The 25,167-nt window shown below is 45.7% G+C and overlaps 1 pseudogene; it reads left to right on the forward strand.

The window, feature by feature from the left end:
• Positions 1-14,617: 14,617 nt before the first annotated feature.
• Positions 14,618-15,949, forward strand: LOC121834242 (annotated as a pseudogene).
• Positions 15,950-25,167: the final 9,218 nt, after the last annotated feature.

Genomic DNA, 25,167 nt, shown 5'->3' on the forward strand with positions numbered 1-25,167 from the left:
ATATTGTCTGCTATAATAGTTTAAAATGTCACTCAGAGAGAAGCGGGAGGGCGAGGCAATTGCCCCCCTTGCCTTGCCCTCTTCTTCCGATGCCACTAATAGGGTATGCAAACTTGGGGATTCCCTGCCATAAATAAATGCAACCCCTTATGGCTGCCACTGCATACAAAGGAAAAAAAGAGAGATGTGGTTCATTTTTCTCTTAGATGTTCATATCAGAGGGGATACAAACAGTCGTGGGTAGTTGCGGCTGAGTGAGCCAGCAGTGAGTGCTGCCTAAGTGTTCGATTCGGACTCTCGTTTAATCGGCAAGAAAACAAGTACCAGACAACTATTGGAACGTATCCTGTGAATGGCTCCTGGGATTTTCGCAAATGGTCTCTTGTCTTACAAATGAATGCACTCCTATTAACTAAGGGCACTTAGCGAGCTATATATCCGAGGGTAAAAGACTAAAAACAATGGAAAAGTAACAGAAACCAACAACACTTCTACTTGTTCATTGTTTTTGGCGCTTTTTCCCTCGGAAATATGGATCACCAACTAGCCCAAGTGCATACCCTTCTACACTTAGTGAGTTGCTTCCTCCCTTCTCATACTGCTGAGTCTACATTTAAGCATTCATTCTTCACAGGAGGACCGACACGACAGATTGACCTATCCGCTGATGCGAATTGACAAAGAGGACTCAAAGGCCATAACTGCGGTGTTGGAGAACCACTTATTTGAGGTGACGGACGGATTGGGCACTTCATTGATTTGAAGTACGATATAAAGTCTGCCTTGGCTTTGGATCTCATCACAAAGTAAGAAACTTGTTCACCAGAGGGAATATGTGTGCCATTTTTGCCTTTTTTTCCCATGTCCTAACATTAAAGTGTTGGCTTATTGAGCTCTATTCTACTTTTTTTATCCTTTCTATGCTGACTTTTCATGAAAACCTATGGCCTCCGAACAGGCTCATGCTCCCTCTTTTATGTCCTTTTTCAGCTGCACTTCCACATTTCCAATGCAACCCTCCCCTTGTGAACATATACATAGCTGCTTTTAGATTTTAGGGCTACTGTTCATTGCAAAGTGCTTGAGTTGTCTCAAGTTGTATGTAGCAGCTCCCATAATAAGGACAGAAGTACTATTCCACATTACAGAGAAATCAAGGGAGGTATTGAAATTTGATACAACAGCTGCAAAAATAAAAGTACAGTGGTCGCACTTCAACAGGCTAAAAATGCCACTTGCCAGTAGAGTTTTTTTTGTTTCAGCAAACGTTTGACTAACAAGGAGCCAATTGTACACTTCCCTTCCCCTAATTCTGTTAGCAGGCATTTACGTTACTTTTTACTGGGTGATTTTACACTCAGCACATAACACTATACTTGAGCAGAGTTCGTGTGAACCCTTCCTGGAAAGTGTGCTTAACTGTTTAATACTGAGTTTAGGCAACACTTCCAAATGGGGTTGTACTTACTCTACAAAATTCTTTAGTGCGAGTAATTAAATCCCCACTTCAAGTGTTGCCTAACTCTGTATGAAAGAGTAAAGCAGTCTCCAGGAAGGGATCATATAAACTGCTAAGTTTGCTGTTATGTAATATTAATTCTTGCTATAGAGCACACTAAACTTTTTAATACGGAGTGCAGGCACCACATCTAAGGTTACAATAACTCTTCCTGGAGAGCGTGCTTAACTCTTTAGTACAGAGTTCAGGCAACACTTTTTCTTACATACGACAGACTGGTTGTCGCTTAAACAATTGTATTTAGGAGCAAAAAAGGGCAGTTAAAATAATGCACCAAACTCTGAAATTCAAAACCTGCAGACAGTCCTGACTCTTGCAAAACCATTTGTGTGACTATAGAAAAGTTAAGTGAGCACTCGTATGGGAGAGTAAAACATACACTAGTCGTGGAAAGGTAACGATTACCTATCCCTAGCAGGGATAGGCGGTATTTCAAATACAAGTAATTGAAATATGTATTTCAAATACTTTGTGTATTTTGAATTTCTATTTAATTACAAATTGGGTAATGCATTTGACGTGTGTATTTAAATACTAAAAGGTGGGTATTTCAAATACAATTGTAATTAAATACAATTTTATGGGCGAAAATACATCCCTCAAATTTATTGGCACTGTCCAGAGCAGAAAGAAAACTACGTTCTGCACCGAATGCAGTGTCTCTTAATCAAGCACAAGCGTTTAGTGACTTTGTGATTACGGTGCTAGTCCAGGGCAAGAATAGTGATGAAATCGACGTTCACAGGCAGACTGGCTAAATAAGCGCCTGTGACAACTTGTGATGCTTTCCAGCCTGATTTCCATCCATAATTTTGCCTGGAACATTCTAAATGCGCGTGTCGTCCAGATTTTCGTTAACTGGTGCGAGTTGCAACAATAAAAAATTCTTTAGCTAGTGCTCCGTGTCTTGGTCGTCTCGGTTCTTTGTTGGTATATACCAACATGTAATCGACAAAAAAAGCTGCTTGAGGCTCTGTACTTTTACACCTATTACGTCCAAGCTGATTACATTTTTTGTGATTATATTTCTATTACGTTACTAGAGCCTCGCAAACTTACTCCAGAGTGTGCGTAGAGATACGTAGAAACCTGTTGCAGGTGCCCTGAAGTCGCTCTCGCAAATTTTGAGGAATGTATTTAGAAAAGTATTTGGAAGAGAACAAATACATTTGGTTGTATTTGTATCTTGTATTTAAATGCTTTTTGTAGCGTGAGCTACACTGGCCGAAATTGAGCAGTTTCGCGTGGCTGGCATAATGAGCCATGCTCCGTGCTGCGCAAGTGCGAGGAGCAGTGACGTCGCACGGCGCACAGCTGGCGGGGCGGAGGCCAAGTCGCCGCGGGATCCGCCGCCACCGCGCTCGCCTCGCCAGTCTTCGCATTCCAGAGGAGTGACGTCACAGCCACGGCAGACGCACTGGCGGCGCCGCGTGCCCAGCTATGTGAATCCGTTGCGCAGTAGCCAAGTCTGACGCTGCACCGGAGCTGCTTGATAGCACCTCTCATTTTATGCGCCTAAGCTCACGCTGCGTATATCCTGGCATAGCCGAGCTAAGCCACCGCAATTTTTTTAAATGTAATTAGACTCGTAATTAAATACATTTTTGACGAAGTATTTTTGTATTTGTATTTTGATACATATTTGCATGTATTTTTCATATTCCTGGTCCCTAGAGAGAGTATAGCTTGCGATAACCCGGATTCTCTCCAAAAAGAGTACAGTCAACACCCGTCCATTCCTTTTTTAATTATTTTTTTTAAGAGTGTAGAGTTAACATAATAATCCGAAACGAAAGGTCCCCTGCGTTTGGCCGCTTCGAAATGGCGGAACATAGAAGCGGAGATCGGCGGTCCCAGTTCGCGATTTCGATGAGCCCTATCGCTGCCGAGGCCTTTATATGCACCAAGATGCAGCCAAACATCACCAGTAAAGTCTTTACCTTGTTATTTTCTGTCTTTGCAGAAGAACACAGGAGTCGCGCAGTGATAAATTTAAATAAACCTGACAAGTGCTCGAGCAACTTCAACTTGTCGCGGCAAAACGAACACGCCTAACTTTTTGTTTGCTTTATTTCTCTGCCTTTTTTCGCTCTTTCTCTCGGGACTGGAGATGTTAGCGCCCAGGACTTGCCGTGTTCTACTCCTGTCTTTACCCGCCTGGTTGAGGTTGTGCCGGCGTGTCCGTTGGGAGCCATTCATAATGTCGGCAAACCGATTGCTCGAGCGTCGCCTTGTCCTGGTTCCTAATGATTTCCGGAATTGTAGAAAAAACAATATTGCTGGCCGTGGCTCCGTTGACACCAAGTTTTACGGCTAAAAGAATCACAGAGCAACTGACTGTCTTCAACCTCGAGTGGGTGCACAAAGTACCATGCAGACAAGGCCCCAAAGGACACAAAACATAGGATAACAGCAATGAATGCCTCCAACATGGATTCCAGTGGGTTTTGATCAGATCCACGAAGAGGTAGCAGCATTGAACCATGGTATTGTGCAACAACCCTATACTGGTAACAAGTTACTGCTCCGTTCTAATTTACAACCAACTGTCTTTGACACTTTCAATCCAATCCGAGATCCAATCCGCTGTCACTCCGTGCGTGTCGCCAGCATTGCTCGCCTTGGCTGCTCTGGTTTCTCACTTTCGCTTGTTCCTTCGATAGCTTCTTGCCAACCAGTCGTTCCACTACCACCTAGAGGTTAAAAACTAATTCGTAGTGTTCACAATGATCTACGGGTACATAAAGTACATGAAAGGCGGGAAACGGGCCATTTTGCCATTTTCTCTCATCCTAAGGTTCGCGCCGAAGTCGACCGAGGACCTCACTGCTACTTTTGTGAAAGCATACTAGTAAAAGCCAAGTGAAGAAAAGGAAGGCTAATAAGATGCCAATGTGATCCAACCTGGCAGTAAGTATAGGGTGACTGAAATAACCAGGCTCGATCTAAAATGGGCCATAAAAATTGGCGCCTGCACATAGCAATCTGAACTTTGTGTCAAAGGTATATTTCACAGGTTGGTTTTTGTAAAATTACAAAGCGTAGCTCCCTTTCTGCAAAACATAGGGCTAAAAAACTTGCAAGGGTAAACAACGGATGGCGACGTAAACGACCAAGTCGAGCGGCGAGGCGCGTTTGGCGTCCGGTTTTCCGCAGCTCGCCAAGGCCTGGCTTCAAGACGCGCCCGCCGCAGCTCGCAAGACTCCCTGACTACTACAAGATCATCATCCGTGCACGTGGTGGCCTCAACCTAAGCTCGATGAGCACAGGCAAGCTGCAAGACTTCGTCTTTAACACTGCCCAGACCAATTACAACGTGGCACGCGATGATAAAATTCGAATCAATGCCATTCAAAACTATACTACTCAGCACCCCCTCTGAAGGGCGAAGAGAACTATTTTCTGGCCACATATATGGCAAATCCTGCGAAGATCTCACGCGGAATCATCTTTAATGTGCCAGATTACGGTCCACCGGAGAACATCAGCCAATACCTAATCGACTGCAATCACGACCCGGCTATTCTCCTTGCCCGTCGGATGTCTCTCATCACCGCCCCTCTCTACGGCAAAAGGTCCAAACCCTACGGCAAAAGGTCCAAACTCTACGGCAAAAGGTCCAACCCTCACACAATAAATCACTGCCGTTTAGAAGGAAAATGCAGACTTACGACCCCTCCTTAAACAGAAAGGTTACCCCTCCAGCGCCAACTCCTACCCCTCCAGCGCCCACTCCTACTCCTCCCCCACAACCCGTTGCAGTTGCCATATCCTCACCTGACAGCACCGCCCAGTCTGACAAGCGTAGAGTAATCAATACTATGGCCTCAAAATCGTAGACAAATTACACCGACTCAGCGTCAATGACCGAAATGTCTCGCATTTTCAGTGCCAGACTGCAAACCTTAGAGCAAAACGTTACAGCCGTTGTACGGCGATAGAAAACGCTGTCTCAAAGTACTCCTCCAGATTGGCCCAACTCACCAGTCAAATAAACCAACTCACCAACATCTCATCCCAGTTGGGGTCCTAAACTCCTCCACCACCCCCCCATCCATACCCTACCTCTAACAGTGCATCCCTCAATATGGCTTTACCTCTCCCACGCCCGCCACGCCTCAGTAGGCACCAAACCACTATCTGGCAATGGAATTACCACAGCTTCCGACTGAAGCGTGGCTATCTTTAACACTGCCTCCAGTCCCTCCAAACTCCCCCCGATATCATATTGATTCAGAAAACCCGCCGCGCGGTCAAACTAGCCATCTATAGAGCCTTCCAAACTCCTGACAACGAGGAACCCAATACCGCCATCCTCACTCGTAGACATCTAACCGCTTCGTACAAAAATCTTGGCGGAGTCGACGTGGAGCACGACATCGTAGAGATCCTTCCCCAAAGGAAAGGCGGCCCATGTCTCTATATACTAAACATATTTAGCCTCCCGTCGGCTTGCAAACACCGCTTTGGCGTCCTCTTCTCCCGTGCCTTGAGGGAGGAGGGTCCTCGGTAGCAGAACCATCAAACGGCACTTGAATGCAACATAGAAGTACATTCGGACAGCATTGTAGACTTTGTCCAAACGGTGAGCTAAAAATACATATTTTTCGTGTATGGCTCGTCTAATTACTATTATTAGTATTACTATTATTATTATTACATTTATTATTATTTGACCGGGGCATTCAAGACCAACAAGCTGTGCGTTGTTTCGCCGTCAACGAGTCTGAGAGCGCTGTTTGTTACGAAGCTGGCGCCGGATATTATCTGCAAGGACGACTCTTCGCGCCTGTCCTCCGTTGGAATCGACAAAGTGGAGTGCCGTCACCTAAAGACCCGTTTCGACACTTACGGCTCCTTTCATGTGGCCGCGGCTGCCGAGGATTTTGAGAAACTTGCTGATCCAGCTGTGTGGCCTAAATCCAGCCTTTTTAAACCTTTCAGAGGAACCCCTCAGAGAGACATGCTCCACGCTTCAGAGGGACATCCCACAACCGCTGACAAGTGATGCCTGGCATAGATTTATTATATCAAAACGTCCGCGGCTTACGCACAAAAGCCGATTGCTTTTTTTTGTAACGTTACAGTGTCTAATTATGCAATCTTCTGTCTAACGGAAATTTGGTTGCGTCCTAACATCGGGTCCTCCGATTACTTTCCGCCTGGTTTTGTTGTGTACCGGCACGACCGTGACTTGTTTCAAGGAGCTGGAGCGGGAGGCGGTGTGTTGGTCGCGGTCGACAGCTCAAGGAGGCGTCAAGATTTAGAAAACTTTCCTGAGAGCTTGTTCGTCGAAATTGAGTATGCAAAGAGAGAACGTGTTCTTATTGGTCTGTTCTATCTCCCCCCAGAAAAGCCACCTGGTGATTTTCAGCGTTGTCTGGTTGGGTTAGAAAAACTCAACGAGCTACAGGCGTGCAACGTTTTGACTGATAACTTTTATTGAAAGGAGAAATGCAACCATCTTTTAGACTTCTCTTCTTTTTTGGATCTGAAGCGGCTCAACAATGTTCTTAATAAGCAAGGCAATGCTTTAGATTTATGTTTTTCAAATACGAACGGTGTACGTGTGACTTGGAGTGAAATGCCAATGGTGCCTGAGGATATGTACCACCCCGCGCTTGATGTAGTGATCTCTATTTTTAATTACCCAACTCGCAGTAACTCTGATTCCTCTCCGCCGCAAGCATTGTATAACTTTTCGGCAGGAGACTACGTCGGAATGTTGCCCCTCAGCTTGAGAGGTGGTGGTACATTCCGACTTGAGGAACACAGAAGGGATGTGGTGAAGGCCACGCATGCCACGAGAAGCAAGTCTGAGCTTGTTGACCACAGCTGGACGACTGCGCATACGTTTGACTTGGACAATGCTGCTCGTGAGCAGAGGTGAGGCCCGAGGAAGTTCGTGGAATCGTGGTTTATCCGCCGAGACCCCGAGGCGTGCAAGACGAACCGGGGCTCCCCACCGGACGTTTACGGGGACTTGTAGATTAGAGTCGACTGGTTTTGACTCTCCCAACCACCGGGCCAGTTCACACTGATGATGCCACCCGGATAGGTGGCGAAACGTCTGTGTTGTTGTTATTTTTTTGTTGTTGTGTTAAGCCACTGTAAACTTATTCCGTTATGACTACCCTGGCTTTTGGAGCATATTTGCATTCAGGAGTCGCTTCAGCAAAGTTGCGTCTGTCGCCCCACAGTGCTTTTTTAGCTTTGATGCACACGTTGTTTATATGGGTATTCCATCTTAAGTCAAGATTAAATACTACATCTAGGTACTTAAATTCTTTAACTCTTAAAGCTCAGAACCATTCATGTCATAATTATAGGCCAGCAGATTTTTTGTTTTAGTTATAGACATAAATAATGATTTTTGATATGGTGTGGAAACCCCACGATTCGTCATTTGTCGCACCAATGCCTATTTTCTTTTTTTTTCTTTTTTTGTAAATTACGGTTTAATTTGATCTGATCATCTTTTGTTTTCATTTTATTATGAACCACACAATTGTCTTCAAAAAGTTTGATTTGAACTGAAACGTCATTGGGTAGATCGTTTATAAATATCGAAAATAAAAAGAGACCCAGAACACTTCCCTGAAGTTTCCAGACCAGATCAAAAACCGCACAAGGTTTACTCCCCCTGACCTCGATATAGACCTTTCCAGCGGCAGTCTCGAGCGAAGCGATTTCCAGCGCGCATCCCTGGTTTTGAGACTGTACGTCAGTGTTGCCCGACTGCGCTGAGCTGTGGGTTTTCTCGTCAGTAGGCTGTGGCAGCCTGCGTAGGAGCAATTTTGAATGCTGGTGGCGGCAAAATCGCCTCACTTTATTTTTTCTTTTGTGTTCTGTGGCGATTATAACGGCACTATACACTCAGCCGTGTCAACCTTAACTGCCTAATATATTTGACCACACCAGAGGATAGCCGAACTGCATGGGTATTGCCCCCTCACTATATGAAATTCAACGAGTCTCATAAATCGAACAACATATATTGTACGCGTACCCCACGGTGCCGCGTTATCCGGACATGATTTGAGAAAGGTCTCAAATAACACAGCATATCCAAAATACAGTGTCGACGACAGTCACTTCACGACGATCGCACGGAATCCGGCTTGTCTTGGGGTACGTTTTGAAGAGTGATGTTTTTTATACACAGCACTAGTGCGAATGAACGAACGTGTCTATTTAGTTCCCATTCCCCGGACCCTATCAGCTACTTCTCGCCAAGACCGGGAACATATCCGGGAAGGCTTTTCGGAGATTATCTCAACGGAAATAATCCTCGAAGAACGTCGAACGGCCTGCGTCGCGGGCTGCTTGACGTTCGCTTTCTTCGCCCGTTCTCTTCGCTCGTTTCTTGCGAAGGTCCAGAAGGCTATAAGTCCTGGTATTCCCAAGTTCTCACAGTGGAAGATTACAAAAACACGCAAGCATCCTGAACAGGCAAATAGAGTAAACACTTAGAAGGAAAGCCGGCAAACTCCGAACACACGATGCAGGTGGGGAGTCGCGCTGATCGGGTTTCCACAGCTCAGGCGGGTGGCAGAAATTTTTGGCTAATAGGGGTCACTCGAGTCGCAAAATGGCGGCGGCCAGCGAGCTGTTTCTGCAAAGGTCTATACTGTCTCCGTGATAAAAGATAAGAGGAAAACCATATAATAACTTTAAAAAAGAAAGATATGTACTTGTCTGTGTTTCTGACCTCTTTGGGTTTATTCTTTCTGTGTTTGTAAGTCTCTATAAACAAGGTCCCTAAATTTTAATTCAAGTTGTGTGAGCTTCATGTCCTGACTCAGTACGTCCGCCCGTCACCCTGTGTTCAATCCCCGCAACTTCTTTCAAGCCGTCAGCTACATCTCAATAATTAACTTTCTGCGGCTCCGTCTACGCTCCCTGGGGCTTTGCTTGCGAAAAAACGTGGCCCACGCCTCCGTGGACTTTGTGCTGGGATTCCACTCCCATACTTGGTTGTCAAGCTACAGGATCATGCAGATTTCAAGAATAGAGATATCCCAGGAACTTCGACTCATGAGAATGACTCTCCCCGGCCACGACAGCACTCCTCGATACGTTTTACGCCACAGACCCTCGTTCCTCTTCCTCAGGAGTTCTGCAGTCGGGCTCTTGGAGGCCGCAGGGGTAAAAATCCTGGGGAGGTACGCAAGTCTTGCCAGAAGGCTTCGGACTTCAACTGAAACCCCCTGTTGTACTTTTGGACAAACAGCTTTCCCCGGACACGGTGGGACTTCTGTCTCACGGGCCCAAGTTCGCCCTAGACCTTCCAGCATCGAGGGTAGACCAACTGACATCCGTTTACAAGGTAGCAGCAAGTAACCCTGAAAAGGATCGTCAGAACTTCGTAGGGACAGCTGTGCATTCCGTTTGTGCCCACCTGCCTCCTCCAGGCAAGTCATATGTATACTCAACAGTAGAGGAGCTCCGCAACGCCCAGCTAAAGCTGCTAGAGTAAGAAAAGATGGTAGTTTTCGTTGTTATGAACGAGGACATCTAAGAGGAAAAGGTGGAAGCTGCACTCGAAAAAAGAACTGCTTTACTCAAGGAAAGACCTTCAGGGTCTTTAAGGTCTGAGGCTAGGGAGATATGCTCTCAACTGAACCTCCCCGCTCTGAGAAAGAAATGCGTTAGCTTTGCCCGCACATCAGTTCATAAGAGTGCCTTTTTTTTCTGCAAAGACCCATGCAGAAAACGCCCCGCTCCGCGGCATTGTTTCGGAGAACGGGTGCTGGCAGAAGAATGGTCTCCAACGGCCAACTCTGCCAGCAACACCAGCGGTCGAACCAACGGGAGCCCCTGGGAGACAGACGGTCTCCAACACAACCATGGCAAATCGTCACCAATGACTTCTTCCATCTCCACAGTGTCACCTACCTACTTGTAGTGGACTACTTTAGCAAGTACATTGTGATAGAGCAAAAGGGGGACACCTCTGCTATCAAAGGATCGCAACCCTAAAAAAGGAGTTTGCTTGATTCGGCATTCTAGAAGGGGTCTGTGACAACGGCCTGCCATTCAACTCTGAAGCATTCAAAGGGTATCTCAAGTGCTTGGACATGACAAATAATCCAAGTTCTCCTGATTACCCACAGTCGAATGAACTTGCAGAGAGGTCAGTTCAAAGAATGAAAACAGCTTGACCAAGGCACCGAAGGAAGGCAACGACCTGTCTCTTGTCCTTATGGAGCTTAGGGACACACCGATGGATCAGCTCCTGTCCCCATTGGAACTGCTAATGGGCCGCAGGATCACAACCCTCAAGCCAGCTGCTCCGCGTTAACTTGAGCAGCACTACAACATCAGGGAGGTTCAAGCACGCCTTCAGTTCCGTCAAAAGTGTCAGCACCGACATGGTGACGCACACAGCAAACCACTACGTCCTCTGAGTCAAGGCGAGAGAGTCTATTTCCGTCGAAACCACAAATGGGAACCCGGAATTGTGGTCCAAGTCGGACAACAGCCACGATCATACCTAATCAGAGCGGAAGACGGGGGAGGGGAGGGGGGGGGGGGCATTACAGAAGAAATCGATTCCCCATCTGACCATTCGCTTGAAACAACAACGCGATCCCTGAGGACTACTACCAACTCACGTTCAACGACCAACCTCACCAATGTCCTGCCCAGTAGTCCCGCATACCCGAAACCACTCGATCAAGCCATCAAGTTGTTCAGCCAGCAAGGTATCGCCGAATCTGTGGACTCTGAACTCTTAAAATTCGCATAAACTTTATTTTTGCAAAATAAAAGGGAAAAAAGGATCTGTTATGTATTTAGAAAACTATGGTTGGTGGTGCCCACTTCGCAGTTTCTCACAAATCGGCGTTGATACCCACACGTGCGACTCAGCTAGCCTTACACCACAAAACAGCTATGTGCCTGGCGTCGTTCCCGTTCTCGTAATAAAGTTTGTCAACCAAAAACATTTCAGTATGAACAACGTTATCCACAAACACGGCACGTGTCAGTTCCTGGATCTCCTGGATGTTTACCTCCACTCAACCTCAGTGGAGTACGAGGGCAATGTTTATATAAAGAGAGCGGAGGTGTGACTCAGGTCATGCTTTGCAACAGTTATGAGTAAGGTATGTATTTACTCGCACAATGAACGCACTCGCGTAATGAACGCACCCCCCAAGTCGGCTTCCAAAATTTCGACTTTTTTTTTCACTTGCATATTAAACCCACCCCCAACTGGGAAGTCAAAACTTTGACCCCCTCCCCTTTCCCCACACGCGCGAAATGAACGCACTTTTCTATCCTGGTGCAGCGAGGTCGCAAATGCATGGGTAGCGTGGCCGAACAAAACGCCTTGCAAAAGGCCTTAAAAATAAAAAAAGACCCATTGGAATCATTTATCGAAACTACAGTACGAAAACCAGTGTCTCCCACTTAGACTTGGTTCTTTCTAATTTAACTTCTCTTGAATCACGTCGGACAGTCGCTCGCCTTACTCTTTTTCATAACTTTTATTACAACATGCAATCATTTATGCTCACTCACTGTAAGTCTGTCTCATACATTTCTTTGCGTCATGATCATTCCTTGAAAATTGCACCTATATTTGGTCGCACTAATAGATACAAATACTCTCCTCTTGCTCTGTCCATTAAAAATGGGAATTCTCTCCCAAACGACATAGTCACTGAATAGAATGATAAAAAATATTCCGCAAAAAATTTTTGGCTTTGGTACTATGTTTTCAGCGCCATGTCTGCTTGTGTTTCCTATAAATTGTGCACTGAGTCCCCAGTTCTGTTGTGCCCGGTTTCTGTAAACTTTGTTCTGAATTCTGTATAGTTTGTTTTTAGTTTTTGTTTGTTGTTAATTTTTAACCTTAGTTAGTTCTTTTATTTCCATTATATCATTGCATTTGTTTGTATTTTTCTACCCCCCCTCATGTAATACGTTTGAACGAACGTATTTGAGGCGAATAAAACTTGAAATTGAACTTGATTCGAGTCCATTGAGCTGCGAAGGCGAATACATCGGCCATCGGAAGATGCCTAAATGCTCGCTTTAGGGAACACCATTTAGATGTTACCAAGGCATCATCGGACTCGTTCCACCCAATAGTTCTGCATGCCCGTACCTGCCACGATTGCACCCCACACTTTGAAAACACCACTTAGCTAAGTTCACACATAGATAAATGTGGGCCCGAAACAATAGAAGCGTTTAAGGTCAGATATGCCGTGAGCAATGTCTCTGGGACATCTTTGGCTTTGTCGTCAAAAAAGCTGGAATTTCTAGCGTAAAAATTATCGTAAAAAGCTTGTTGTGATCAATTAATTTTGTCTTTTTCTTTCTTTTCTTATTTATTTTCCCCCCTTTTCAGGGATTAATTTCCTGATTATAATGCAGTTAATGTAAAGGTACAAGCGAGCTGGACAAGAACCTAGCTGTGTTTGGAGATTTGTGTTTGTCCTTTGTCCCTCTTGTTCCCATTTTCCAGGATTATTTTCGTCATTAATTTCCTTTCTTTTTTTTCTTCCTTTCCCCCTTTTTCACGAAATTTCCTTAAGTTTTTCCCTATAATTTTTTTGCTATCATTTTAATTTGGTATTTTTAAAGTTTGTGAGTAAATTGGTTTTATATTAAATTTTGAATATTTTTGTTTTCTTTCAATTCTTTGTCGTTCAAGGTCGTAGCGTAATGGGCATCTCATAAATGTTCGCTGCTCATTGAAAGAACTGTGTGTGTCTGTGTTTGTCCTTTACGTGTTTTATTCTTTCAGTGCATTCTGTCAGTTCCTCAAGGCTCTTCTCACATCATGTGGTGACATTTGCGTCCAGTGTTATATAGCCCTGTTACATGGAAGAGGTGGAGGAGACCAGCTTACTAAAAAGTATATCAGCATCACTGGTATTTCCTTTCTCGTTGGAAATGACTTCTGCCCCTTTTGTTTAATGGGAGTCCTTTGCATGTTCTTTGCTTACTTTTCAAACGGTTCAAAAGTGTGATATGGGGTAGGCAGTTATGCGACAATGGTGCATGCCCAGTATATCACGGTAGCTTAAACAAGAGACTTTGGAAGTGAACATCAGGAGAATCTCCTGTTTCATCCTTTCTAATCCAGGGTGCCAATTTCGAAACATGTTGTACAATCTTTAAATAACTTTTAGCACAAGGAAGGAAAAAGGAGAGGAGGCATTATGTCAGTTCGCTATGCAATTCTAGAGATTTTACAACAGTACAGTACAGGACACCAAGCCGGTTGGAACCAGATCATTACATCTGTCAGTGTGGCTTCTAGGTACTTTAACTAGCTTATTAGTTCGCAAAAGAGCTCAATGAATTGTGGAGGCTAAGCCTCGTGAGACTTCTGCAGACTGACTGCACTGAGCAATAAAACGAAGAATTCAGCTGGATTGTGTAACGTAGAAAGATAAACCGGGAAAAGAGCATGGGCAAAACTGGGGAGCTAAACCACGCAAGGCATTTCGTGCTATGTCTCGTCTAAACTATTTTCTTTGTTGCTGCACTTTCTGTCATCTTTAGCAGGCAGTATGCACTGATTTCACTTACATATTGGGTGGATTCGACCATAAAGCTAGACGTTTGTATTAGAAAACCAAGCGTATGTTTTATCGGAGTAATGGCACATAGAATTTGCACTCTTTTTAAGAGGGATAATTTATCTAAGCCAATTGTTTCATACTAAATTGCCAAAGATTCTGCCCCAGTTTTCAAAAACAGACTGGCAAATGCTTTCATTTATTTAGTAACATTTGATCTGTTTATTTACAGGAAACACTGCCTCTATTGCTGTCATCAACAGCCAGCTGGCTGAAATCAAGCCACCACACAGCTCCACGAGACTCCCAAGGGCACTGAGCACACGCCTATTCTGGAAGGCTTCCGAATGGCGCCACTGGCTGCTGTACCACTCGCTTCCCTGCATGTACAGGGTCCTTCTGGACCAATACTGACCGTACATAAAGAAGCTGGTGGAGGCCGTCCATGCACTTTTGAGGGACACCGTAACTCCAGCATCCATTGATGTTGCACGCGAGTTCTCCCCCTTCGGTTTCTTTGTGTCCTGCTTCGGGCCAGCTTTAATAATGTCATCTAATGCTTTCAGAGAAACTCCTCTGGACCTTTGTGGGCATGACAGGGAGGCTGTATGGAGCTCCAGCAATGACGTTCAGCCTGCACCAGTTACTCCACCTAGCGGAAGCAGTGCAGCAACTGGGGCCATTGTGGGGCCATTCTGCTTTTGAATTTGAAAGCGGTAACGGGCAGCTTGTGAAGCTGGTGAAAGGATCAAATGCTCTTCCGGAAAGGGTAGTGAAGTATCAGCAGTTGGGATCAAACTTTGGTGTCCTCGCTTCTAAGTGACAGCGTCAAAGTGATGTGCTGTGATATTCTGGGATACACTAAACACCAAAACTTCAAGTATGCAAACGAAGTGTGCCTGCTCGGTTCCTCTTCGAAGGCATCCTTGAGCAAAGAGGAACAGAGTTGTCTTTCCGCTGGATCTGGGGCCGCCTTTGATCAGGCTACAGAGTACAAGCACTTCGCATGAAAAGGGCAGATTTGTCACAGCCGAAACTATGCCAGGAGTAAAAAGACAGACTCCTAGGTCATTCAAATAAAGGATATGTGCGATTTCACCATTTTGAGAGTGTTGCCTTTGAAAGGTGAGGTAACACTTCTGTGCAGGGAAGTTGTCATCACTTGGCAGGTGCTTTCCCGCAGCACATCAGGCTTTGTTTTCTTTCTCACGTGAACTTGCAGGCTGTTAAACCACAGCAGCTGAAGGCACCATGCCTTTTTCTCACTTTCAGGAAGCCCTCAGCATGCTATGTCTGTGATCTGTCAAACCTTCTTGAGCGCGATTGATGTAATGTAACCAGGTGTGCCGAAGTAAAGTGACTGTTCCCTAGGAGTTGAAATATTCAAAACAAACATCCTGTGATAATTTGTCCCTGTTTTGCCTTTGTGTCAACAAGGGAAATCTATCGAGATTGTGCCTTTCACATCTTCAGACTTCTTGTTTTGCTCCTAAGGTGTTCCTTCAGGTAACTCTACATTCATAAGTGATTTTCTTTGTTTACAATTTGTTATACTTCGTGTGCTTGATTTGCTCTTCTGAGACTAGTCGGGCTAATTTGATTATCGACCTGTGGAAGATGGCTATTGTTTGAGTAAATCAATTCCATGTCTCAGCCTCCTAATGTGTCTTTCCCTAACCTTTCTGACAAAAATGTGTGAAGCTTCTAGGGGTAGCAGTAGGGTAGGCTTGTTTTTAACTGCAAGCAGGCAAATGAGAAAATCACTCTTTTGTTATTATAATGCAAGTTGAAAAGACTGAAATAGACTTAGACCTTTCGTTATTCTGTCTACATTGCATCATAATTGAATAGCTTCAAAAACCTTCTGTATTCGTGGACCACAAAATAGGCTTTTGTTTATAGCATTTCACATATGATTTGATTGATTTTGATTTCATACTTCTGTGTTAATTTTGACTAGTTAATTGTTTTAGTAACTATAGGTTATGTATGAGGGTTATAAGTTCTTGGCTCTCTTAATTACTGTACTGTCATTCGATGATTCGTCTCTTAACACCTACAAGTACTTGTGAAAATCTTAAACTGGCACACGTAAAACTGAACAGCAAGATAGTTACTGATGCTTGTCTAGTGAGCTTTCAAACACAAATATTAAATAGAGCGTGCACATTAGAATGTATAGCAATGTATTTCTGGGGTGGAGTTGCCCTTTGAGGTTATTACTTGAAGTAAGCATTTGTGCAAGTTGGTTTAAATTTATGTAGTGTCTAATGGCCTTTCGGTGTCTTGGGGGTTCTGGTAATATTTTTTTTCTGAGATCAATCATAGTATAGAAATAAATGTAGAGCGGATGCAGAGGATGCTAACTGCTGTTAACGAATTCCAATAAGGTAGAAATGTTTGGCGACTTCATTATAAAAAACAATTACTTTTTTTTCATTTCAATGCTTCTAAAAATGCCTTCTGCACTTGATGGGCCAGCTGCATTCTTCAAGTTGTCATGAATCTGCCTAGAACGTGCCTTTTTTAGCTCGTCTTAGCAAGACATAATAGCAGTAGGTGATGCCACTAAAAAACCTGTGTCGACATTTAGCTAAGACAGCTCTATATCAATTTCACTATCCACTAGCTGGACTGAGCATTTTCAATTCTAGGCATACTGTAAGTTTTGGTTGGCAGGAATTCCATTTGTTCTATATTATTTCCAGTTTCCACAAACTCGTATATATGCTTTACAGAATAGGCAACTCTGCCACCAAATGTAATACCTATAACTTAAATTTCCATAGCTGTTTGCACTTTGTTGGGCCAGCCTAACAACTAAAAAAATATAAACGACATACATATCCGAGATTTTTTGTTTCGCGAAATGTTTTACCTGGATGCCTGAGGGTTTTTCAGCGAATTTCTGCTAAGTGGGTCTTTTACAATACATTCAAGTTTCTAGGAACCACATTTTGTTTTCAATATTCATTTCAGTTTGCACAAACTGGCTTTGGGGATAAGTTAACAGAACAGATCCCTGAATGGAGGTTCCAAGTATAGAGCCAGATACCTAGGTGGTTTTAAAAAAACCCAGTATGTGACCACTATAGTTTCACCTCCTGGATTTGTTTTCCCACAATATGTATCACATGGCGTAACTGGATATCAATTTTCAGGTGATGGTTCCACTAACTTCATTCTGGAACTGAAAACTTCCAGAGCAGAATTCAGATTCTTCATTCTGGAACTGAAAACTTCCAGAGCAGAATTCAGATTCTTCATTCTGGAACTGACTTTTCCAGAACCAAATCCAAATTCTCCAATTAGGAACTGAAGTTTCCAGAACCGAATCCAGATTCTCCAATCTGGAACCGACATTTCCAGAATTGAATCAAGATTCTCCATTCTGGATTTCGGCTTTCCAATTAGCTTCCAGAAAAAAATCAAACTGGGTTCTCAGGTAGGGAAGTATTGTTACGTGTACACTCCAGTATGTGCCTGCGAAACTTTGTAACATATATTTATATTTCAGCTTGCTTTTGAAAGGGAACTTAGGTTTGAAACCGACATTGAAGAAGACGAAAGATGCCTCAAGAAGGTTCTCCAAGAAACAGCAGAGTTGGCCACCTTCCTTTGCTGTCCCCCAGCCCTTAACACTGTCTGCAACACCAACGAACCACGGAGTCGTCACAATCTTCTGCTTTCGCACCCACACCATCTGACAATGATGCACCATGCGTGAAGGGGATCATTTTTTCAAAGGAAGAACTGTGAACAGCCGTGTCTAAGATCAAGCCATCACAATGCCCTTGTCCAGATGGTGTGGCACCTGCCTTTTATAGGATGATAACGCAGTACAGTTTGATCCCTCCCTCAGCTGTCTACTTCAAAGTATTTTCGATGAGGGAGCTGTTCCTACCACCTGGCAACACGCCTTACTCACCCCTATTCACGAAAGGAAAGAGAAGCCTACAAGTGACGTCAAGCATTAGCGTCCAACCTCAATAACATTAATCATCTACCGCACATTAGGATGCATACTGAACAGTCAGTTCCTCGATTTTTAGAGAGCAGTGGATACTTATTGCAGACACAGCACAGTTTTAGGCACGCCCGCAGCTGTGGGACGGTCCTGGCGACCCCGTGTCATTTTGTAAGCAACAATCTTGGCAGTCGCAAAAAGAAAGATTTTCTACGGCTTCATCTCAGTTACGCGTTCGATGCCCTCAACATCGATCTCCTGCTACATAAAATGTCAGGCGCCAGCGTTCATGGCTTCCTTCTCAAGTGGCTGCCAAACTAACTGAAGGGAAAAATCCCACAATTTGTTTACCAAGGTGTGCACTGAGCTACGATGAACGTCCCCTCCAGTGTGCCACAGTACCGGTTTCTTGTCAATGACATGCCTCAGGATGATAGATTTTCTTTCGTTCAGTACGCAGACCACACCTCGATGCTGGCTCCACCTGTCTGCCTCCTTCTCCAGGACTACATCAAAGACATAAAGTGCCGGGTGACTAACAACTGCTAGCGGCTGCACACCACGAAAAGTGCCGTGATGCGCTTTAGCAGGCCCCACAGGGTGGGCAAATCAAGCTATCATTTGCTCAGTGAGCCCCTACCATGTATGACTCTTTGTCAAGCTTAGAAATTACATTCACACAAACATTAGATTTCACAGTGCACATAGGAAGTGTTGTACCAAAGGCTCGGCGAACCATGGGGGTTGTTTCTTGTATCTCCAGGTCATGGGGACCTTCGCCATAATCTCCGGTCATAAGGTGCATAAGACAGATTTCCAGAAAGATAAGGGAGGAGCCCCAAAAGACCAGTTCGACCACTTCGAAGTTTCCAAAACTTGCTTTTACGCAAAATGGTCCAACCGGCACCACAAAACCCTCTGCCATGGCCACTGATGCTTGTGTCATCGCCAAGTTTCAAATTGAGGGAAAACAAAGCATTTGTACATGACTTATTTTTCGTGGGCTCCATTTTTCGCGAATTCGACTGAAGCTGAAGAGCTGGAATAATTACTGGTACCCATTTTTGCAATCCGCAAGGACCTCACTACAGCTTTCTGTATGTTCACATTTTAGCCAAATAGTTTGTGAGACCTATTTTTTGCAAAATGTAGACGATTCGTGAAAATTAGGTCTTCGTGAAAATTAATTTGTTTCCAGTATACAGTGGTACTAGTTTACTTAATTTCTCGTGACGGGCATGAAGGGGGCCAGATGGAAGGCGGATCATTATAATAAGGGTGACGAAGTTTATGCCACAATAGGCTGGGACACATCACAACAGATATAGTAGTCGGTAAGTCAGAGTCATATAGGATCACAAGGACACTCATTGTTATCTCTGTCTCTTGTGCTCCGAAGGAAAGAGCTAGATTTTCGTCACCCAATACTGCAAGCTTAGTGGCAGTGCAGCAGCCGCCCGTCGCCCCGCCCGCCGCCTGCCTCCCCCCCCCCCCCCAATCCGCCGGGGGGGGGGGGTCACGTTTCAGCTGCAAGACCGCAACTTTATGATAATGCTAAAAGCTCTGCTAGTTAATATTCGTTGTATATGATGAGTGCAAAAACAGCATAAGAGGTATATAAGGTAAAATTGTACAAAATCAGAATAGGAAGACCAGGATAAGACGGAGCGCTCTGTCCTATTCTTGCCCTGCCTTGTGGGTGAAAACGATTCAATGCAGTGGGAAAAATGAAATATTACTGCTAAAGTCAGACGTCATGTAACATCTGCTTTGTTCACACTTCATTTTGATTTCTTTTGTCTAATTTCCACGACTTACAGATCCCAATCTTTAGGTTTGAGGCTTATGCTAATTGGATTCGAATAGGTTTGGTGATCAGTTCGAAGTGCAGTTTTTTAGCTGTCTCTCATCAATGATGCTTATATTAACAGTGCCTGAACGAGGGCAGGCTGCTACAGTCGCTGCTGCTGCAGTCACTGCTGTTCCAGTCAGTGAGCCGCATCTGTTTGAAGTCACTGATGGCAAGGTAAATTAGGAACTTTTTTTCACAAGATTAGCAATTCTAATGTTGCGATGGCAATAGTGCAGATCAACAAAAAAAAATATGAAAGACGTTTACAATTCTCTGTAACGTAAAATTAGAGCGCAGCTCTTGAGGAGGGGAGGGGAGGGTATGTCCCTGCTCCCCCTCCATACCCTTTCCTCCTCCTCTCCTGCTTCCCTCCCATTAATCAGGAAATTTCCGCTCAATTTCCCCCTAAATTAAGCGAAAATTTACCCGCTAAATAAAGCCGGGAAATATTCTTCTTAAATTCAGCGGGAAATTTACCGAAACTCTCCCGCTAAATTCAGCAGGGAAACTTAATTGGTGTTGAGGCCACGTGATGTCGATTTCCCCGTTAAATTTAGCAGAAAAATTTCCGTTACATTTTTTCTGCTAAATTGAGCTAGACTTCAAGTGTGACGTCATTACGGGAAAGGTCTCATAATGCAACACGCGTTTACGCCAATGCCGACGCCGCTCAACCCGGAAGCGGGCGTCTAAAAGCTGCACTTTAAAAAAGTTACCCAAGCTTGACTATCCTGTCAAAGCCTTAGAAGCACAAAATGTGTCAAGCTCTACCATACACATGATGTGCGTGCTGTGCATATGGGGATTGCTGGGCACAATGTTCATGGCTGCTCAGCCTCATCTTCTGCCTGCCTCTTGCTTCGTGCATTCTTCACTCCCATCCGCTAAGGAAGAGTAAGAACGCATACCTACTTAAGCCTTGCACGCTCCATTTATTTCTAATCTTACGTGACATGCGATACGTAACCTTACACTACAGTAAAACCTCGTTATAACAAAATGGGATATAACAAACTAATGGATATAACAAAGCAATCATAATTCCCCTTGCTTGCTAATAGTATGGAGAAATGGACATTGGCTATAACAAACTAATGGTTATAACGAAATAACTACGACCGCTCCTTCAACTTTGTTATAACGAGGTTTTACTGTATTGGTTATCATTTTGTAATCATGCTGGCCTACTTAGCACTTGCATGATTTAATTAGGCCTGAACTTAGGTGACACATGATCCCGTAATCTCCGTGATTAGGTAACTTATGTGGTCATATAATGTTACGTGATCATGTGCCATATTCAGAAATTTGGCAGTGCTGCTAGTGCTCCCCTGAAAAAGAAAACCGTGGATATAAAACCCCGCTCTTGGAAGCGGCTATGAACTCTTGCCGATGGCAGAGTGGTTAAAGCACCGCGCTCCAAACTGTGGGCACATGGGTTTGAATTCAGTCGAGAGCTACCAATAATTTTAGTTCCAATTTATATTCAATTTAAAGGGGCATTATGTGTAAATGGGAGGAGAAGGCTGAAAGGGGGAGATGGCTGCTGGTCCCTGTGGACGGAACCTAAAGCGATATGACCGACACACTCTGCAATGGCCTCCGGTCGGTGTTGATGCAATGTGATCTCTGCCCAGTGCTCTGAATGTCAACGTGAGGAGATTCATCAAAGCGCGAATAAACGGCGGGAGTAACTATGACTCTCTTGGTGCCCCTTGTTTACGTACCGCCATACCAGGTATGGCACTGCATAGATTGTTGGCACTGGGCACGTCATCGCATCCTGCGTGCGCCGTGGCCTTGCAGCTGCCGCACATGGTCGACTTGAAAGATTGACTAGAACGGTCGTTCATCTTTAAGGGCAAGGTGCTTCGATCTAGGGGTGCTGTATCCAGGTTTTGGGCGAGAGAGTGGCACAAGAGTGCAGACGGTGCTGCCCTGAAGGAGTGCTCACGTGTACCGTCTTCGCAGGTGTGGGTTGGAAAAGGTACACGTCCGATGAATGGAAAGAGGTTCATTGATTTGGTAAAGACGAGGGCAAATGCGCTTCCTCACATGACTAGGACTAAAAGGGGTCGGGACGTCTTGACTCGTCGGGCCGGTTGTGACTCCGCGGAGTCACTGGGACACATTACGCAAAATTGCTTCTGCACGCACAGTGCCAGAATCAAACGACATGATAGTTTAGTGCAGTATGCTCCTGATCATCTGAAAGAAAAGGGATGGGAGGTGCTGGTAGAACCCGAGTGCCACACCGCAACACAGAAATATGTGCCAGACCTCGTTATTGCAGGAGGTAGTCAGATGACTGTGGTTGATACACAGGTGGTGGGTACGTATTCCACCCCAGATGCCGCACATGAGCGGAAAGTGCAAACTATAGTGTTCCAGAGCTTCTGGATATTATTAAAGGGGCCAATAGTGTTGCACCGGTTGTGACTAGTTTGACTATCACATATATATCAAGTGTTTGGTCGCCAAAAAGTGCTGCAGCTCTTACCAATCTTGGGTTTGGTAGACAGGATTTTAAGGTATTGACTATACTTTGCCTTCGGGGGGGGTCAGGTGCTTTCGTCGGCATCAGCAGATGACCTCCGTGGTGCACGGGCGATGAAGCGCCCCGGCGGTTGTGTGTTGCCATGGGGCTATTGGTGGGTCCCTCTCCCTTGGAGAGGATAAGGACTTCCAGACTTCATGCCAAAGATCAGCCTGATGCCTCTGCGAAGGTGTGGGCGAGGAAACGATTTTTGTGCACAAGTCCTACTCGTTAAAAAAAAAAAAAAAAAAAAAAAAAAGCCAAATGCCTTGGGTATTTTGTGGGTAAACAGAAAGTCAGCTTCGTTTCGGCTGCGTTTGGTTAGCGAGCCGAGTTCCCGGCGATCGCGCCTTTGGCCAGGTCCGCACGCCTCCACGACTATTGCGTGCTCCCGGACACCGCCGGGTACCCCCCGCTGCTCTTGGAAGATTCTCAAGTCCGCCAGCGCAGTTTCAGCACCTCTCCAAACGTGTGAGCAGCCGGCCGCTGAGGCTTTCTTCACCCCTTAACGGTCACTCGTTTTTTGGCTGCTGGAGTTAGTGCTAGGCGCTAGTGGACCGCTGGTTCCTACACTAAACATTTTTTTTTTCAGTCTCCGTGCGTCGAACCACGCACAAAAGTCCCTGGTCCCACTGCCATCCTTTTTTTTTTCTCGTGGCAGCTCTGCCGGTTTCCAGTTCGAACTTTGCACGCGAACTGGGAGCGCATGCAACTTTGTTTAGTTGCGCCGGCCATCAACAGAGGGCAATACGTTCCACCCGTGGATTTCACCATCTCTGTTAGACTAGCAGCAGAGAAAAACGTCTTTTCACTTTTCTTTTCTTTCTTTTAGCAACATTTGTAGGTTTTTTGTTCGTAATCAAGCGCAGTTCGGCACTTTGGCGCAATAAACATGGTTTTTGGGTTGTTTTTTTTTGTGCTTCGGCATGCAGCCCTGTGGATCGGATCTACGCTTTGGGGCTACGCAGGGCACCACTAGCTGGTTTTCACTACATGTAGTGGCGTAGTCTGCAGGACTAGTATAATCTAGTGCTCTAGGGAACTTTGTACCTTTTGAACAAGTTACTGTGGCCTGTACAGCACAGGCCACATTACCAGGCTCTCCCTCTCGGCCTCACAGCCTACACTTAAATACAAATACCCTGTGTCGCAAGCGGCTGGGGGAATAGTGCTTCATATTTTTTTTTCCTATTTATTTCAGCATGTCAGGGACTCATCCATCACCTAGAGTGTTAGCAAACCTTTGAGAGGCTGTATCCCTCAGAGGAGATTGTCTGCCACCTGTGCGACAAACGACTAACTTCTCGCATCTCTCTGGGGGGCACTACGAACATGTTCATAGTTGTCACTTCGTACGGAGGTGCTTCTATTGCCTCGCCAAAACGTACACCAAGAGCACCTCCATGTCGTCTCATTACACAAGGTGTCGGAAGAAACCATTAGTATCGCCCACTTCAACCGTAGTGACGAACGCCGACTCACACAGTGTGGCCAGCAACGAGCTTCCGCAGGCTTCCACTCCTTCCCCTGCAAGTCACACCGAGGAGAAGGAGCACCCAGAGTTCTCCCGGGACTCCAAGAGGGCAGACATGTCGATGCCCTTCACAACCAGCACCCCTGCTTTGCGTCTCCCACCAGCAGGTGACTGGACCACGGAGGACGTCAGGACTTTGGCGGTCCAAGAATTGTCGATGCCCGCCAAGATGAAGTTTACCAACAAAGAACTCGCCAAGGGGTACGCAGGGGTACCTTGGCAAACCATCAAGGGCATCAGGGGGCGGAAGTTGTACAGGGACTTGCTACAGCAAGAACAGCTGCGGAGCAGGTTACCTCGGCCGGACTCCAGGGTTCCTGCACATGGTGAGCCCCCCACTGCCACTCCAGGGGGACCACTGCCATCAGTGCAAGATTCCTCCGGCCTGCAGACGGACATACCCTCATCACCCCTCACCACGCCAAGACCACAGCGGTGAAGCGAGAAGTCCATACATCATTCTCCAACCCCGGTCACCCCCCGAGATATCCCCCCTACACCGGAGGCAAGGCCCTGGACAGAGAGGGACACTCATGCACTCGTGCTGTGCAAGCTCCAGGCTTCTCTGTGCATGCGTAGTGACGAAGAGCTCGCTGCATTGATGCCAAGAAGAACATGGCAGAGCGTCCGGGACTACCGTCTGATGCCCCAGTGCGCAGAGGCGATGCGCAGGGAGCTCGGCACGCGACGGGGAAAGGATGTCTCACCCTTACTCCGAACTTCATCCCTTTGTGGCCCCTCGCCAGACACCCCGCCAACTGTCATCGTTCCTGGTCCCTTTGCTAAATCCATCATCGCAGAGGTCACACGTACATTGGCACCGCAAACTCTCTTCCACCAGCAGAGTTCAACGCGCGGTGGACCGTCTCGGAACTGACGGCACTGGCCAGGGCAGAGATCACCTGCAAGGACCACCCTCATATGAACCTTGCTTTTGCCAGGGTATTCACCACCCAGTCCTCACAGGGAATCACAGGGCAGCGAAATACACGCCATTACAAGGAGATCCTGGAGACCTTCAAGGCGGCGGCACACAAGCAGCCGGTTCCTATTCAACCGGTCCGCGTTCACGACGCCGGATCTGCCTGGGTGCGTCTGCAGCCCGCACCAGGAACCCCTGTCACCATCGCTCAAGGGTTGCTGGACCCCATCAAGATAGGAGAGGACCTGGGGAGAGGGGAGGCACCGAGGGCAGCAAGAAAAAGAAGCGTCGTCTA

Source organism: Ixodes scapularis, unplaced genomic scaffold, assembly GCF_016920785.2.
Source record: "Ixodes scapularis isolate PalLabHiFi unplaced genomic scaffold, ASM1692078v2 ptg000827l_1___fragment_3__unscaffolded, whole genome shotgun sequence".
NCBI classification, from domain to species: Eukaryota; Metazoa; Arthropoda; class Arachnida; order Ixodida; family Ixodidae; genus Ixodes; species Ixodes scapularis.